This window comes from Bubalus bubalis, chromosome 12, assembly GCF_019923935.1.
Source record: "Bubalus bubalis isolate 160015118507 breed Murrah chromosome 12, NDDB_SH_1, whole genome shotgun sequence".
Classification (NCBI taxonomy): domain Eukaryota; kingdom Metazoa; phylum Chordata; class Mammalia; order Artiodactyla; family Bovidae; genus Bubalus; species Bubalus bubalis.
Genome location: NC_059168.1, coordinates 20,274,469 through 20,286,011, shown reverse-complemented (window position 1 = coordinate 20,286,011; position 11,543 = coordinate 20,274,469).

Sequence of the window (11,543 nt, the reverse complement as noted above, 5' to 3'; positions counted from 1 at the left end):
TTTGCCTTGATGTGACACATAATTAGGCCAAAGGTCTTCAGAGGTATATATTGCCAAGTCATTTAAAAATTCTCTTTTTTATAAATTTTAATCATGATTTGGATGCAAGATGAGACAGTCCACTCTACAGTAGCAAATAAAAACAAGGGAAGAGATTGGAATCCAGTATGAGATTGAGTTGCTGTGGGGACTGACTCCGGAGGGGCAGCTGGGATGGCTCTTAAGGGAAAGACCATTCAGTTTAAGGAGCAGACAGGAGTCCACAGGTTCCCATCAGCTGATACTGGGAGAGGGTTTCAGAGGCAGTACGGCCTGCGGCTTCACTGGGCTAGAGCAAAGGGGAAGAGGTCCCAGTCGGCAAGGCAGAAGGCTTCTCTAGATGTCAAGCTGAGGGGCAGCACAGGGCTACCATCCTGAAGTAGATGGGGAGTAGTTTGGGTTCACGGTTCAGGCTCATGGGCCAGAACAAAAGACTAAATGCCCAGGCAGAAGTTAACATGGGTTTGGGTAATGGGAGAGAAAATATCACCAATAGTTCATTTAACATGGATTTAGAAACTTCCTTGGTGACCCAGTGGTTAAGAATCTGCCTCTCAGTGCAGGTGAAGTGGGTTCAATCCCTGGTCTTGGAACTAAGATCCCATGTGCCATGTGGCAACCAAGCCCACGTGCTGCAAAGAAGAACCAGCAAAGACAAAACAAACAAACAAACAAAAAAACCCCCACAGAAATGGATTTAATGAAAAATCAAGATATTTCTTTGCCATCCAGAGTAAATTATCCCAGGTACAGGGAGCAGATGAACAGAAATATTTCGTTTGGTGCCTCCTGTGTCTACCTTTATAGACTACATTTAACTCCCCAACCACACCAGTCACTCCCTCTTCCTCCCTCTCTCTTACCCATTCCCTCTCCTTCCTTCCCTTTCTTCCTTCCTCAAATGTCTATTGAACTCCCACTATGCACCAAGGGTACAGCAAAGTCTCCTGTGGATCTTTTATGCTAGTCAGGTGAGCTGTATTACACACAGATATGTAACCATTAAGCATGTGTAATTAGTTGCTTAGTCATGCCCAACTCTTTGTGACCCCATGGACTGTAGCCCACCAGCCTCCTCTGTTCATGGGATTATCCAGGCAAGAATACTGGAGTGGGTTGCCATGCCCTTCTCCAAGTGATCTTCCCAACCCAGGGATTGAACCCATGTCTCTTGTGCCTCCTGCATTGGCAGGCAAGATCTTTACCACTGAGCCATCTGGGAAGCCCAACCATTAAGCATATCAGTTCAGTTCAGTCGCTCAGTAGTGTCCAACTCTTTGCGACCCCATGAATCGCAGCACGCCAGGCCTCCCTGTCCATCACCAACTCCCGGAGTTCACTGAGACTCTCGTCCATCGAGTCAGTGATGCCATCCAGCCATCTCATCCTCTGTCGTCCCCTTCTCCTCCTGCCCCCAATCCCTCCCAGCATCAGAGTCTTTTCCAATGAGTCAACTCTTCGCATGAGGTGGCCAAAGTACTGGAGTTTCAGCTTTAGCATCAGTCCTTCCAAAGAAATCCTAGGGCTTATCTCCTTAAGAATGGCCTGGTTGGATCTCCTTGCAGTCCAAGGGACCCTCAAGAGTCTTCTCCAACACCACAGTTCAAAAGCATCAATTCTTTGGCACTCAGCTTTCTTCACAGTCCAACTCTCACATCCATACATGACCACTGGAAAAACTATAGCCTTGACTAGACGGACCTTTGTTGGCAAAGTAATGTCTCTGCTTTTCAATATGCTATCTAGATTGGTCATAATTTTCCTTCCAAGGAGTAAGCATCTTTTAATTTCATGGCTGCAGTCACCATCTGCAGTGATTTTGGAGTCCAAAAAAATAAAGTCTGACACTGTTTCCACTGTTTCCCCATCTATTTCCCATGAAGTGATGGGACCAGATGCCATGATCTTCGTTTTCTGAATGTTGAGCTTTAAGCCAACTTTTTCACTCTCCACTTTCACCTTCATCAAGAGGCTTTTTAGTTCCTCTTCACTTTCTGCCATAAGGGTGGTGTCATCTGCATATCTGAGGTTATTGATATTTCTCCTGGCAATCTTGATCCCAGCTTTTGCTTCTTCCAGTCCAGCGTTTCTCATGATGTACTCTGCATAGAAGTTAAATAAGCACGGTGATAATATACAGTCTTGACATACTCTTTCCTATTTGGAACCAGTCTGTTGTTCCACGTCCAGTTCTACCTGTTGCTTCCTGACCTGCATACAGATTTCTCAAGAGGCAGGTCAGGTGGTCTGGTATTCCCATCTCTTAAAGAATTTTCTACAGTTCATTGTGATCCACACAGTCAAAGGCTTTGGCATAGTCAATAAAGCAGAAATAGATGTTTTTCTGGAACTTTCTTGCTTTTTCGATGATCCAGTGGATGTTAGCAATTGGTCTCTGGTTCCTCTGCCTTTTCTAAAACCAGCTTGAACATCTGTAAGTTCATGGTTCACGTACTGCTGAAGCCTGGCTTGGAGAATTTTGAGCATTACTTTACTAGTGTGTGAGATGAGTGCAATTGTGCGGTAGTTTGAGCATTCTTTGGCATTCCTTTCTTTGGGATTGGAATGAAAACTGACCTTTTCCAGTCCTGTGGCCACTATGCTATGAAGAAAAATAAAGTAGGATAAAGATTGAGGGCAGGAAGAGAAGGCGGTGACAGAGGATGAGATGGTTGGGTGGCAGCATCGACTCAATGGACATGAGTTTGAGCAAACTGCGGGAGATGGTGAAGGACAGGGAAGCCTGGTGTGCTGCAGTCCATGGACTCTCAAAGGGTCGGACACAACTGAGTGACTGAACAACAACAGCAAAGGGTATGAGCGCAGCAGCCAGGAAAGACCTGTCTGCCAAGCTGACATACGAGCAGAGCCTCAGATGAAGCAAGGGGAGGAGCCAATAGATATGTAGGCAAGCCCAGGATGGGCGAAGGCTATGAGGCAGGCCCATGTTCGACTGTTCGACCATCAGTTAGAAGGCCTGTGCAGAGGCAGCCGAGTCAGGCAGAGACAAGTGTAAGAAGTGGAGTCAGGTACCTAATGCCGGTTTGTGTGGTAATAGCAAGCGGCATGCTTTCAGCTTCGGGAATTTGTCTTTCCAGGGTAAATTTGCTTAGTGTCTTCTCACATACTGAAGAAATAGCAAAGCTAAAATGAATGACTCTACAGTATCCTTTCACGGTCCAGGGAGAAATGCTTTCAACCGCATCACAAATACTGAGCTGGCACAGCCTTGCTTCCCTTCTACTCCTTAAGAGTTGTTTCCAGGCTGAGGATGTGGGGGTGGTGGGGAAAGGGGACTTCCTGCAGCAGGAACAGAAAACATCAGACTGTGTTCTCTGGCAAGGGGCCTCCTCCCACCCAGTGGATGTCTCCTCGGAGCAGGGGAGGGCCGCGGGGCAGGCAGGAGGTGGGGGACCGGCCAAATAAAGCCTGGCCCAGCTGCCCCTGCCCTCCTCATGGTGGGCCTTCCTCATCTTTTAGCGGCTCAAAGTCTCTTAGGTGTCAACTGGCTATTCTTTCCAAAAAAGGCCAAGTGATTCTGCAAGCTTTGAAGAAAGCCATAGACTTGGTAAATTCAGGGCTCCCACTTACTCTCTGGAACTCTTTCACCTTACATCTGTAGGGCTGAATCATCAAGAGTTTTTCAGCTAAATTTGAATGTTGAAATGAGTTATTGACCATTTTGCTTTTCTTATGAGAACAGGGGAATCAAGGGGCCAAATGGCATTTAAAAAATATGCTTTGCATGTGGGAAGAGAGGAAGTTTCCAGTTCTAAATAGTGTCAGTTGGCAGTATTTAGTCAAAAAAGGGATAGAGTTCATGCTTGCTTTTCTGGTTTTGTTTTGCTTTTTCTTTTGCTAAAGGACCAAATCCTTGACTATGAGTTCCATTTTAATGAAGAGTGAAGGTTGTGAAAAGAAAGATCAATTTTTTTCTAGTTCTTTACTAATAAGTTATCTTAGAACTTACTTCTCTGTCTTTCTACTTAAATGTGTTTAAGATGACAAAGGTCACAGAAGAATCACGAAGAGCAATCACATACGGAGCAAGCATGGATTTAAGTTGGCTACCAATCAAGTTCAAATCTGTCTAGTTTAATACTCAACAAAACTAACTTACCACTGTCTCATGTTTCAGACTAGCACATGTTGGCCTTACTTGCCCCATGATACCTTTCTGCTAATATCCATCAGGTCGACATCATCTAATTGTGGATCATCCCTTGCATCTTCCCTCACCTCCAGTTTTTTTTATACCTGAACCATGTACTGAGTTTCCACTTTTAGAAGCTACCACCATCTCTATAGTAATCGTTGACGTCAACTCATTTCTGGCCATCAATCATTGTTTCATACTTGCCTTAATAATCACCTTCACTTCCCCAAGATTACGCTCTTCAATATAATTCCAAACCACATCCTGTTCTTGCAACCACTGACCCTGTTCCTCCAAGACAACTATAGCCCAGCCCAACCAGAGGCTTGACACTATAGTGAGGAATCCCTTGGAGAGGAAACTTCTCATGCTTTAAGTAAGGCATTAAAGAGCAGGTGAAGATCTGGGAATTGTGATACCCTTAATGATAGAGACTTTTTAAAGACTTTTCATGACTTGGAGGTAGGAATGTCAAAGTGAGTCAACAGTCCCAACAGTAGACTTTTTTTTGGTCTATGTCATATGGCTTATGGGGTCTTAGTTCCCTGACCAGAGATTGAAGCTAGGGCAAGGAAAGTATCAAGTCCTAATCACTGGACTACCAGGGAACTTCCAACAATAGACACTTTTAAAAAATACTTATTTATATTGATTTTTTTTTTTTTTGCTATATCATGCATCATGCAGATCTTAGCTCCCTGACCAGAGGTCAAACCTACAACCCCCCTGCAGTGGAAGCTAAGGATCTTAACCACTGGACTGCCAGGGAAGTCCCACAATAGATATTTTTGATGATGATTTGTAGCTTATTTTCCTGGGGCCAAAATATAAATTTTAATTTTCCAGTTTCATCTTCCAGGAAGAAGCAAAGAATTCTTCTTAGAAGAAGCCTAACTGCAATGAACCAATTTAGAAGCACAAGCTGGAATCAAGATTGCCAGGAGAAATATCAATAACCTCAGATATGCAGATGAAACCACCCTTATGGCAGAAAGTGAAGAGGAACTAAAAAGCCTCTTGATGAAAGTGAAAATGGAGAGTGAAAAAGTTGACTTGAAGCTCAACATTCAGAAAATGAAGATCATGGCATCTGGTCCCATCACTTCATGGGACATAGATGGGGAAACAGTGGAAACAGTGTCAGACTTTATTTTTTTGGACTCCAAAATCACTGCAGATGGTGATTGCAGCCATGAAATTAAAAGATGCTTACTCCTTGGAAGGAAAGTTATGGACAACCTAGATAGCATATTGAAAAGCAGAGACATTACTTTGCCAACAGAGATCCGTCTAGTCAAGGCTATGGTTTTTCTAGTGGTCATGTATGGATGTGAGAGTTGGACTGTGAAGAAAGCTGAGCACTGAAGAATTGATGCTTTTGAACTGTGGTGTTGGAGAAGACTCTTGAGAGTCCCTTGGACTGCAAGGAGATCCAACCAGTCCATTATAAAGGAGATTGGTCCTGGGTGTTCTTTGGAAGGAATGATGCTAAAGCTGAAACTCCAGTACTTTGGCCACCTCATGCAAAGAGTTGACTCATTGGAAAAGACTCTGATGCTGGGAGGGATTGGGGGCAGGAGGAGAAGGGGATGACAGAAGATGAAATGGCTGGATGGCATCACCAACTTGGTGCACGTGAGTTTGAGTGAACTCCAGGAGTTGGTGATGGACAGGGAGGCCTGGTGTGCTGGAATTTATGGGGTCGCAAAGAGTCGGACACAACTGAGCGACCGAACTGAACTGAACAGAACTACTTTTTGTCTGTGTAATTGATTTCTTGCTGCCTTACCATTCCCTTCTGCATCCATCTCTGATTAGACAATTTGCTAGAAAGGTAGAGATAGGTTTAAGCATGATTATAAAAGAGAAGCATGGAAGGGTAATTTTTACTAATTTATTGACTTTAATAAATTTGTATTAACATCTACACTATGCTTGATGCTAGAGATGTAAGAGTGAGAAAAAAACAGACACAATTTTTTATTTCTGGAGCTTAAAATTTGGCAGAGGTATTGTGTGTGTGTGTGTGTGTATTAAGTCACTCAGTTGTGTCTGACTCTTTGTGACCCTAAAACTTTGGTTACCTGATGAAAAGAGCTGACTCATTAGAAAAGGCCCTGATGCTGGGAAAGATTGAAGGCAGGATGAGAAGGGGACAATAGAGGATGAGATGGTTGGATGGCATCATTGACTCAATGGACATGAGATTGAGCAAGCTTCAGGAGATAATGAAGGACAGGGATCCTTGGGGTTGCAAAGAGTCATAACTGAGTGACTGAACAGCAATGGATTGTAGCCTGCCAGGCTTCTCAGTCCATGGAATTCTCCAGGCAAGAATACTGGAGCGGGTTGTCATTTCCTTCTCAAGAGAGGTATCATACATGGATGAAATAATCATGGAAACTATTTTAAAATTACAACTGGTCAAGGGGTTCAGGGAAGGTTTCCTCCAGAAAAGAACAACTGATCTCAAATCTGGAGGAAGAAAAGAAGTTAGCCACGTAACTGGAGGAGAGAAAAGCATTTAGTGCCAATGGAAGAGCACAGGGAAGGACCAGAGGCAGGATGAAAGCCAAAGGGCTGAGACAGGACCAAGATGGCAGAAAAGTATAGAGCAAAAAAAGCATGGTAAGGCAAGTCAAATGAGGGCCAGTCCATGCTGATAATTTTTTTTTTATACCCTAAAGGCAATGGAAAGTAGTTGAAGTCTTCTGTAAAACTCGTGTGTGTGTATGTGTGTGTGTGTGTGTGTGTGAGAGAGAGAGAGAGAGAGAATGAGAGGGAGAGAATGAAATCTGCATTATTACATTTGCAGATTCATATTTCAGAAATCTCATCCTGGCCATGGTGTGGAGAATGGATTCTTTCAGGGACAGACTTAATGTGCACAGATGAGTTTTGAGCTATTTCAGTAATGCAGGTAAGAGGAGATGGGAGCTAAAAGCTGGGTGTGGAGGCAGGAATGGTAACAGAGGGCAGGGGGAGGATAGTATCACCAAAACTTGGAGATGGGATGTATATAGGAGGTGAGGAGCAGAGAAATGCTGTGAGTGAAAGTTGCTCAGTTGTGTCCAACTTTTTGTGACCCCAAGCACTGTCCATGGAATTCTCTAGGCCAGAATACTGGAGTGGGTAGCCTTTCCCTTCTCCAGGGTATCTTCCCAACCCAAGGATCAAACCCAGGTCTCCCTAATTGCAGGCGGATTCTTTACCTTCTGAGCCACAAGGCAAGCCCAAGAATACTGGAGTGGGTAGCATATCACTTCTCCAGCGGATCTTCCCTACCCAGGAATCTAACCAATGATGAGGTCACTATACTTCAGATGTGCAGAATTGAATTGATGGTGGTATCAGTCATTTAAATTTATATGAGGTTGGTTCTGGGCATATTGAGTTTGATGTGCCATAGAAAGAGACAATAACAAATCTGGTGCTCAGAGGATCTGGGTTAGATCTCTGGGTTGGGAAGATCCCCCGGAGGAAAAAATGGCAACTCACTCCAGTATTCTTGCCTGGGAAATCCCATGGACAGAGAAGCCTACAGTCCAAAGGGTCACCAAGAGTTGGACATGACTGAGCACGCACACACAGAGAATAATGAGTGTTAAAGAAGATGGATAGGGTGTCCAAGAAATACAAGAAAACCCCAGAGATGATTGTGCCACAGAGGCCAAGAGAAGAAAGCTTTTTTCTTCCACTCTTATTGAGATATAATTGACATGTAGCACTGTGCATGCTTACGGTGTACAGCGTAACGATTTGATTTACATACATCATGAAATGATTATCACAGAGAGTTTAGTGAACATTCAACATCTCACATAGATACAAGATTAAGAAAATAGGAAAAAAATTTTTTTGTGATAAAAATTCTTAGGTTTTACTCTTTTAACAACTTTCATATGTAACATACAACAGTGTTAATTATATTTACCATGTTTTCATTACATCCCTGGGACTTACTTTTTAATTGGATACAATTGCTTTACAATGTTGTGTTAGATTCTGCTGTATCATGAAGTGAATCAGCTATATGCATACATAGAGCCCCTCCCTCTGGACCTCCATCCCACCCCTTGCCCATACCCCCATTTAGGTCATCATAGAGCTCTGAGCTGAGGTTTGTGCCTTTGACTAAAGGAAAAAAAAAGGACAGTTAGTTAGTTGCTGAGTCATGTCCGACTCTTTGTGACTTCATGGACTGTAGCCCACCAGGCTCCTCTGTCCATGGAATTCTCCAGGTAAGATCATTGGAGTGGGTAGCTACTCCCTTTTCTAGAAGATCTACCTGACTGAGGGATCGAACCTGGGTGTCCTGCATTGCAGGCTGATTCTTTACCATCTGAGCCACCAGAGGAGCCCCCCACCTTTGAATACCTTTATTCAATTACCTCCCTGCTGGCTATGGTCATGTATGGATGTGAGAGTTGGACTGTGAAGAAAGCTGAGCACTGAAAAATTGATGCTTTTGAACTGTGGTGTTGGAGAAGACTCTTGAAAGTCCCTTGGACTGCAAGGAGATCCAACCAGTCCATTCTAAAGGAGATTGGTCCTGGGTGTTCTTTGGAAGGAATGATGCTAAAGCTGAAACTCCAATACTTTGGCCACCTCATGCAAAGAGTTGACTCACTGGAAAAGACTCTGATGCTGGGAGGGATTGGGGGCAGGAGGAGAAGGGGATGACAGAGTATGAAATGGCTGGATGGCATCACTGACTCGATGGACGTGAGTTTGAGTGAACTCCGGGAGTTGGTGATGGACAGGGAGGCCTGGTGTGCTGGAATTCATGGGGTTGCAAAGAGTCGGACATGACTGAGCGACTGAACTGAGCTGAACTGAACTGAACCTGCCTCTGGTAATCACAAATTTGGTCTCTTTTTCTATGAGTCTGTTTGTTTTTGAAGGATAATTGACCTACAACACTATGTTGGTTCCTGGTGCACAACCATGATTTGATATTTTTATACATTTCAAAATGATCATGAGTCTAGTTATTATCTGTCACCAAAGATATTAAACAGTTATTGAGTATATTCCCCACACTGTACATTTCTTACCTGTGACTCATCTATTCTGTAACTGAAAATTTGTACCTCTTGATCTCCCTCACCTATTTCTCTCTGCCCCTCTCCTCTCCCCTTTGGCAACCAGCTATGACTCTGTTTCTATTTTGCCATGTTGGGGCATTTGTCTTATTTTTTAGACTATGCTGCTGCTGCTGCTAAGTCGTGTCAGTCGTGTCTGACTCTGTGCAACCCCATAGATGGCAGCCCACCAGGCTCCCCCGTCCCTGGGATTCTCCAGGCAAGAACACTGGAGTGGGTTGCCATTTCCTTCTCCAATGCATGAAAGTGAAAAGTGAAAGTGAAGTTGCTCAGTCGTGTCCGACTCATAGCGACCCCATGGACTGCAGCCTACCAGGCTCCTCCGTCCATGGGATTTTCCAGGCAAGAGTGCTAGAGTGGGGTGCCATTGCCTTCTCCTTTTTAGACTAAAATCTAAATAAATCTAAGTAAAATCATACAACATTTGTCTTTCTCTATCTGACTTACTTTGCTTAGCATAATATCCTTTAGGTCCATCAATGTTGTCAAAAGTGGCAAGATTTCATCTTTTTTTTATGGATGAGTAATATATATATTCTCTATCCATTCATCTGCTGATAGGTACTCAAGTTGGTTCCATATCTTGGCTATTGTAAATAATTCTACAATGAATATAGGGATATATATAGCTTTGGGGGGTTTTCATTGTTGTTGTTTTGTAACTTGAATTTTTTTTTCTTGATAAAGGCTTGAGAATGAACATCAAAAAAAAAAAAAAAAGAAGCCCCCTGTATATGGTTTTTTGAATTACTGTTTTCATATTCCTTGGATTAAATGCCCAGGAGTGAAATTGCTGGATTGAATGGTAGTTCTATTTTTGATTTTTGAGACACCTCCATACTGTTTTCCATAGTGACCATGAATTTACATTCCCACCAGTAGCTCACAAGGGTTTCTTTTTCTTCATATCTTTATCAACACTTGTTATTTGCTATTTTTTTGTAAAAGCCATTCTGACAAGTTTTACACTATAGTTATCTCATTGTGGTTTTAATTTGCATTTTCTTGCTGATCACTAATACTGAGCATCATTTCATGTTCCTGTTAGCTATCTGTAAATCTTGGGAAAATGTATATTCAGGCCCTCTGCCCATGTTTTAATTAATTGGGTTGTTTGTTTTTTTATGTTGTTACATGAGTTCTTTGTATATTTTGGATATTGACCCCTTTTCAAATACATCACTTGCAAATATCTTTTCCCATTTAATAGGTGGCCTTTTTGTTCTGATGATGGTTTCCTTCACTATGCAAAATCTTTTTACTTTGATATAGTCCCATTTATTTATTTTTGCTTTTGTTTCACTTGCCTGAGGACACATCCAAAAAAATATTGCTAAGACCAAGGTCAAAGAGCACATGGCTTATACATTCTTCTAAAAGTTTCATCATTTCAGGTCTTACATTTAATTTTTAAAACCATTTTGAGCTTATTTATTTAATTTTTAAAATCGCTTATTTATTCATCTATTTATTTTTGGCCTCACTGGGTCTTCGTTGCTGTTGGCAAGGTTTCTCTAATCTCTGTGAGTGGGGCTAGTCTGTAGTGGTGGAGCAGGGGCTTCTCATTGTGGTGACTTTTGTCACAGACCACGGGCTCAGTTGTTGTGCCACATGGGCTTAGTTGCTCTGTGGCATGTGCAATCTTTCTAGACCAGGAATTGAAATGGTGTCTCCTGCATTGGCAGGGGGATTCTTAAACACTGGACCACCAGAGAAGTTCTGATTTTATTTTCTTCTATGGTGTGAGAAAATAGCCCAACTTGATTCTTTTGGATGTAGCTGTCCAGTTTTCCCAACATCATTATTAAAGAAGTATATTCTAGACTCTGTCATAGATTAGTTAACCATACAAATGTGGGTTCATTTCTTAGCTCTCTGTTCCCTTGATCTATGTGTGCCTGTTTCTGTGCCAATACCATACTGCTTCAGTTACTGTCTTTGTAGTACAGTTTGAAATCCAGAAGTATGATACCTCCAGCTTTGCTCTTTCTCAAGATTTCTTTGACTATTCAGGCTTTTTAGTGTTTACATACAAATTTTAGAACTATTTGTTCTAGTTCTTTGAAAAATGCCACTGGTGTTCGGATACAGATTGCATTGAATCTGTAGATTACCTTGGGTGGTACAGTCATTTTAACAATATTAATTCTGATAGCAGGTACTTATCACCAATCACCTACTATGTCTGGCGGCCAGCTGGTTATTTTATGTAAGACTTCACGGCAGCTCAGCAGCAGGCACTG